Source organism: Triticum aestivum, chromosome 1A (genome assembly GCF_018294505.1).
Source record: "Triticum aestivum cultivar Chinese Spring chromosome 1A, IWGSC CS RefSeq v2.1, whole genome shotgun sequence".
Lineage (NCBI taxonomy): Eukaryota > Viridiplantae > Streptophyta > Magnoliopsida > Poales > Poaceae > Triticum > Triticum aestivum.
In genome coordinates, this window is record NC_057794.1 from 423,020,520 (window position 1) to 423,027,665 (window position 7,146).

The following is a 7,146-nucleotide window of genomic DNA, read 5'->3' on the forward strand; positions in this document are numbered from 1 at the left end:
CCATGGGATACTGTTCATCTCCACCATCGACCTCCTCCAACCTCCACGGGCTACCATCGACCTCCTCCAGCCTCCACGGGCTCCTGTTCATCCAGCCTCCATCGTGCGCTACTCCACCGGCTACTGTTCAACCACCCCTCCACCGTCTACTATTCATCCAGCCCTCCACACCACGGGGTCCTGTTCAACCACCCCTCCACGGGCACCCGTCCACCGTCTATTGTTCATCAAGCCCTCCACACCACGGGGTCCTGTTCATCCAGAGGCAACACCACCGCTCAATGTTCATCCAAAACCCCCCGCAACACTCACTGTTCATCCCAGAGGCAGCATCGATCATCTTCAGTTAGCAGCAGTAGCGAAGGAATTGCTCGGTCGGGTTCAGTTAACAGCCATCGATCAATCGCTCGGGTTCAGTAACGCGTAGCCTGCAGTGCGATCGCTCGGGTTCAGTTAGAGCCAATGCGTCGCACACACGCGCGTACGTGTACGAGAGAAACGCGCATCGCTCGGCCCCCGAGCTCCCATAGTAACCTGGAACTCCCCAAAAAATTTCTCTCCCTCGCTTCTACCACGGTATTTTCTGTCATGGACAGCCCAAAGAATGTCATGCAGCTGCGTCTCCAGCCCGCCCAGGACGAAAAACCCATTTTCTATCATGATTTTTTGTCATAGAAGTAGGAGCCCACCACATCTATGATGATACCGGGTTTTGTCACAATTATCATCATAGAAGTGTCATATGTATGATAGAAAAAAAATTCGTTCGGCCCAAAATGTCACCGATATGTCTTTTTTTTGTAGTGATGTGTCCTTCTTCATTCATGTGTTTGTCCCTTTGGGGGAATGCCATGTGTCATTCCTTTAAGTCCTTGTAGCTCGCTACGACTTGGGTTCATACGTTTATGACGGACACGTTCGTTGCTGGGTCATGTATGCATGTCCCTGTAAGTTAGTGCCACTTTGGATTCACGACAAGTCATGTTGACCCGAGTTCTCTGTCATATGGATGCTAGCGACACTATCATATACGTGAGCCAAAAGGCGCAAACGGTCCCGGGCCAGGTAAGGGGGCACCCGTGGGAATACAGTGCGTGAGGCCGCAAAGTGATATGATGTGTTACATGCTAGATCGGTGTGACTTAGGATGTGAAGAAAATGACAACTTCTGTCACAAATAAACTTGGAAAGCATCCTTGCAAAGAAGGATTGAACGGATTTGTTGGAAAATCAACAACAAAAGGTATGATTTCCAGTGGTCTTATGGAAAACATCCCAAAATTATGAGGTGAAGACCAGCCACTAACGAAATCAATTTATTTGAACGAGAACACCAAAGAGATGAAAAAACTTCTTCCACCAAGATGGTAAAGAGATAACTTGGATCACTGTTAAGCACCACAATAGCAACATTCCTTAGGGAAGGCTTTAGGTGAAATATAACCCAAGATAACTCCAACAAAGAGATTGATTGGTTGGAAAGATCTCATGATCAAATTGAAAATGATGGGTTGAAAATATGTCACCCTTGAAAACTTGTGAATCATAAAACACGAAGGAAAATTATCAAGAATGACATAACACCACCTCAAAAGACAAAGGAGAACAATTGCAGTTCGCAACGCAAGATGAAGAATTCTTGAGCTCCTTCGATAAGAATCTTGGAGAACACTTCGAGAAGGAAATAAATCCTTGATGAACCACCATGTTGAGCCTTCATGAGAACTCCGGTAATAAAGAATGATCAAACAAAAGGAAAGCTGAAAAGAACTCTCGTAATAAAAGGATGATAGGAAAAGGTTAAAAAGAACAAGACAAAGTGTTGTAATGATTTAGATGGAGCTTCGCGATGATATGACCAAGAAAACTTTGAACTCCGGAAAAGAAAGATGACTCACTTGTAATCAAGAATTTACTTATCATGGATAATCTCTGGAAGAAAAGAATTGAATCACCTCGAGGAAATAAGAATAAGATTTATTGTATGCTTATCCTTCATCAAATTAAATTGATGACAAGCAATGGATTTGGCATTCTACTTATTCTCATTGAAAGGATTAAAGAGAGATATAGCGTAAACTTGAGAAAGGTCTTCAACGATCCACCGGTAGGATTGCAAAAAACGAATGAATTGATATGATAACCAAGGACGAGAACTCTTGAACGAACCACCATAAGAATTGAAAACGAACAAAGAAAAGGGACGAATCACCAGGAAGGATAGGAAACGACGAAGATACTTGAGGGAATTTAGATACACAAGAATAAAGAGGTCACGAGTTGACTAAAGAATACTTGAGCGATGCACCGATAAGAGTTGACTAAAGAATACGAGAGCTGAAAGCTGAGAATGAATAATTCTGAGATGATGGGCCGCAGAGAATCAATCTGAAAAGACTCTTGAATTGCTCTGGATGGTTGAAAAGAATTCTCACAAGCGAAAACAATTATGAGAGGATGGCATCAAGCTAGGATCATGAATCTTAGGAAGAACGGGTAAGGATTTAAGAGGAACTCTTCTTTGGTCTTCAAATGTTGAGAGTGATGATGAGAAACACCACCATGAATTGTTGAGGCACTCCAGAATGAAAATTAGAAAAGTTTAACCAACGGTGAAAAAGAAATTGAAAGATCTTGGAGAAAGACATTTGACTGATGATAACTCATTCTTACGTCAAACTTTGAAATGAATTTGAGAATAACTCGGAAATAGAAGAGTCAGGTAAGATCCTGAAAAAAGACCTATGGGTTAGGGCCCACTCAAAAAGAAACATAGATGAACGATCTTAAAAGAGAGATTGCATCAGTTGAATTAAATGGCTTGAATGATATAACAACCTCAAAATAACTTGAACGGGTTGAGAATGGAAACACGAATCTCCTGAGATGTCTTCAGTACTCTAGAACAAATGAATGGCGAGAAGTGGATAATTAAGAGGTACACCGGCATGAAAAAACATTTGAAACGAGGAAAGGAATACGATCAACACTGAAATCTTGAATTGAATCCACCGAAGAAGAAATAGAAGGAAGAATGATAAACTTGTAATGTTGGGGAACGTAGTAATTTCAAAAAAATTCCTATGCACACGCAAGATCATGGTGATGCATAGCAACGAGAGGGGAGAGTGTTGTCTACATACCCTCGTAGACCGGCAGCGGAAGTGTTGACACAACATAGAGGAAGTAGTCGTACGTCTTCCCGATCTGACCGATCCAAGTACTGAACGTACGACACCTCCGAGTTCTGCATACGTTCAACTCGGTGACATCCCTCGAGTTCAGATCAAGCAAAATGTTGAGGGAGAGTTTCGTCAGCACGATGGCATGATGACGGTGATGATATTCTACTGACGCAGGGCTTCGCCTAAGCACCGCTATGATATGACCGAGGTGGAATATGGTGGAAGGGGGCACCACACACGGCTAAGGAATGATCACGAGGATCAACTTGTGTGTCATGGGGTGCCCCCTTGCCTCAGTATATAAAGGAGGGAGAGGGGGAGGTGCGGTCGGCCCTATGGGTGCACCTGGAGGAGTCCTACTCCAACCGGGAGTAGGACTCCCCCTCTTGCCTTGTTGGAAAAGGAAGGAGGAAGGGAGAAAGAGGAAAGGGGGGCGCCCCCCCTTCCGTGTCCTATTCGGACTAGGGGGGAGGGGGCGCGCGGCCTGCCTTGGCCGGCCCTCCTCTTCTCCCTTATGGCCCATGTAGGCCCAATAACCCCCGTGGGGGTTCCGGTAACCCCCCGGTACTCCGGTAAAATCCTGATTTCACCCGGAACGTTTCCGATATCCAAATATAGGCTTCCAATATATCAATCTTTATGTCTCGACCATTTTGAGACTCCTCGTCATGTCCGTGATCAAATCCGGGACTCCGAACAACCTTCGGTACATCAAACACAAAAACCCTAATTACGATCGTCACCGAACTTTAAGCGTGCGGACCCTACCGGTTCGAGAACTATGTAGACATGACCGAGACACGTCTCCGGTCAATAACCAATAGCGGAACCTAGATGCTCATATTGGCTCCTACATATTCTACAAAGATCTTTATCGGTCAGACCGCATAACAACATATGTTGTTCCCTTTGTCATCGGTATGTTACTTGCCCGAGATTCGATCGTCAGTATGTCAATACCTAGTTCAATCTCATTACCGGCAAGTCTCTTTAATCATTCAGTAATACATCATCCCGTAACTAACTCACTAGTTGCAATGCTTGCAAGGCTTATAGTGATGTGCATTACCGAGTGGGCCCAGAGATACCACTTCGACAATCGGAGTGACAAATCCTAATCTCCAAATACGCCAACCCAACAAGTACCTTCGGAGACACCTGTAGAGCACCTTTATAATCACCCAGTTACGTTGTGACGTTTGGTAGCACACAAAGTGTTCCTCCGGTAAACGGGAGTTGCATAATCTCATTGTCATAGGAACATGTATAAGTCATGAAGAAAGCAATAGCAACAAACTAAACGATCAAGTGCTATGCTAACGGAATGGGTCAAGTCAATCACATCATTCTCCTAATGATGTGATCCTGTTAATCAAATGACAACTCATGTCTATGGTTAGGAAACATAACCATCTTTGATCAACAAGCTAGTCAAGTAGAGGCATATTAGTGACACTCTGTTTGCCTATGTATTCACACATGTATTATGTTTCTAGTTAATACAATTCTAGCATGAATAATAAACATTTATCATGATATAAGGAAATAAATAATAACTTTATTATTGCCTCTAGGGAATATTTCGTTCAGTCTCCCACTTGCACTAGAGTCAATAATCTAGTTCACATCGCCATGTGATTTAACATCAATAGTTCACATCACCATGTGATTAACACCCATAGTTCACATCGACATGTGACCAACACCCAAAGGGTTTACTAAAGTAAATAATCTAGTTCACATCGCTATGTGATTAACACCCAAAGAGTACTAAGGTGTGATCATGTTTTGCTTGTAAGTGAAGTTTAGTCAACGGGTCTGCCACATTCAGATCCGTAAGTATTTTGCAAATTTCTATGTCAACAATGCTCTGCATGGAGTTACTCTAGCTAATTGCTCCCACTTTCAATATGTATCTAGATTGGGACTTTGAGTCATCTGGATCAGTGTCAAAACTTGAATTGACATAACCTTTTACGACGAACCTTTTGTCACCTCATATCCTTATTCCACTAAGGATAATTTTGACCAATGTCCAGTTATCTACTCCTAGATCACCATTGTACTCCCTTGCCAAACTCAGGGCAGGGTATACAATAGGTCTGGTAAACAACATGGCATACTTTATAGAACCTATGGCTGAGGCATAGGGAATGAATTTCATTCTCTCTCTTATCTTATGCCGTGGTTTGGTTTTGAGTCTTACTCAAATTCACACCTTGTAACACAGGCAAGAACTCCTTTTTGACTGTTCCATTTTGAACTACTTCAAAATCTTGTCAAGGTATGTACTCATTGAAAAACTTATCAAGCGTCTTGATCTATCTCTATAGATCTTGATGCTCAATATGTAAACAGCTTCACCGAGGTCTTTGTTTGAAAAACTCTTATTCAAGTATCCCTTTATGCTATCCAGAAATTCTATATCATTTCCAGTCAATAATATGTCATCCACATATAATATCATAAATGCTACAGAGCTCCCACTCACTTTGTTGTAAATACAGGCTTCTCCAAAAGTCTGTACAAAACCAAATGCTTTGCTCACACTATCAAAGCGTTTATTCCAACTCCGAGAGGCTTGCACCAGTCCATAAATGGATCACTGGAGCTTGCACACTTTGTTAGCTCCCTTTGGATCGACAAAACCTTCTGGTTGCATCATATACAACTCTTCTTCCAGAAATCCATTCAGGAATGCAGTTTTGACATCCATTTGCCAAATTTCATAATCATAAAATGCGGCAATTGCTAACATGATTCGGACAGACTTAAGCATCGATACGAGTGAGAAACTCTCGTCGTAGTCAACACCTTGAACTTGTCGAAAACCTTTTTGTGACAATTCTAGCTTTGTAGATAGTAACACTACTATCAGTGTCCGTGTTCCTCTTGAAGATCCATTTAATCTCAATGGCTCGCCGATCATTGGGCAAGTCAATCATAGTCCATACTTTGTTCTCATACATGGATCTCATCTTAGATTTCATGGCCTCAAGCCATTTCACGGAATCTGGGCTCATCATTGCTTCCTTATAGTTCGTAGGCTCGTCATGGTCAAGTAACATGACCTCCAGAACATGATTACTGTACCACTCTGGTGCAGATCTCACTCTGGTTTACCTACGAGGTTCGGTAGTAACTTGATCCGAAGTTACATGATCATCATCATTAGCTTCCTCACTAATCGGTGTAGTAGTCACAGGAACAGATTTCTGTGATGAACTACTTTCCAATAAGGGAGAAGGTACAGTTACCTCATCAAGTTCTACTTTCCACCCACTCACTTCTTTCAAGAGAAACTCTTTTTCTAGAAAGGATCCATTCAAAGCAACGAATATATTGCCTTCGGATCCGTGATAGAAGGTGTACCCAACATTTTCTTTTGGGTATCCTATGAAGGCGCACTTCTCCAATTTGGGATAGAGCTTATCAGGTTGAAACTTTTTCACATAAGCATTGCAACCTCAAACTTTAAGAAACGACAGCTTAGGTTTCTTGCCAAACCATACCTCATACGGTGTCGTCTCAACGGATTTAGATGGTGCCCTATTTAACGTGAATGCAGCTGTCTCTAATGCATAACCCCAAAACGATAGTGGTAGATCGGTAAGAGACATCATAGATCGCACCATATTTAATAAAGTACAGTTATGACGTTCGGACACACCATTATGCTGTGGTGTTCCAGGTGGCGTGAGTAGTGAAACTATTTCACATTGTTTTTAACTGAAGGCCAAACTCGTAACTCAAATATTTTACTTCTGTGATCATATCGTAGAAACTTTTATTTTTGTTACGATGATTCTCCACTTCACTCTGAAATTCTTTGAACTTTTCAAATGTTTCAGACTTGTGTTTCATCAAGTAGATATACTCATATCTTCTCAAATCATCTGTGAAGATCAGAAAATAATGATACATGCCACGAGCCTCAATATTTATCGGATCACATACATCA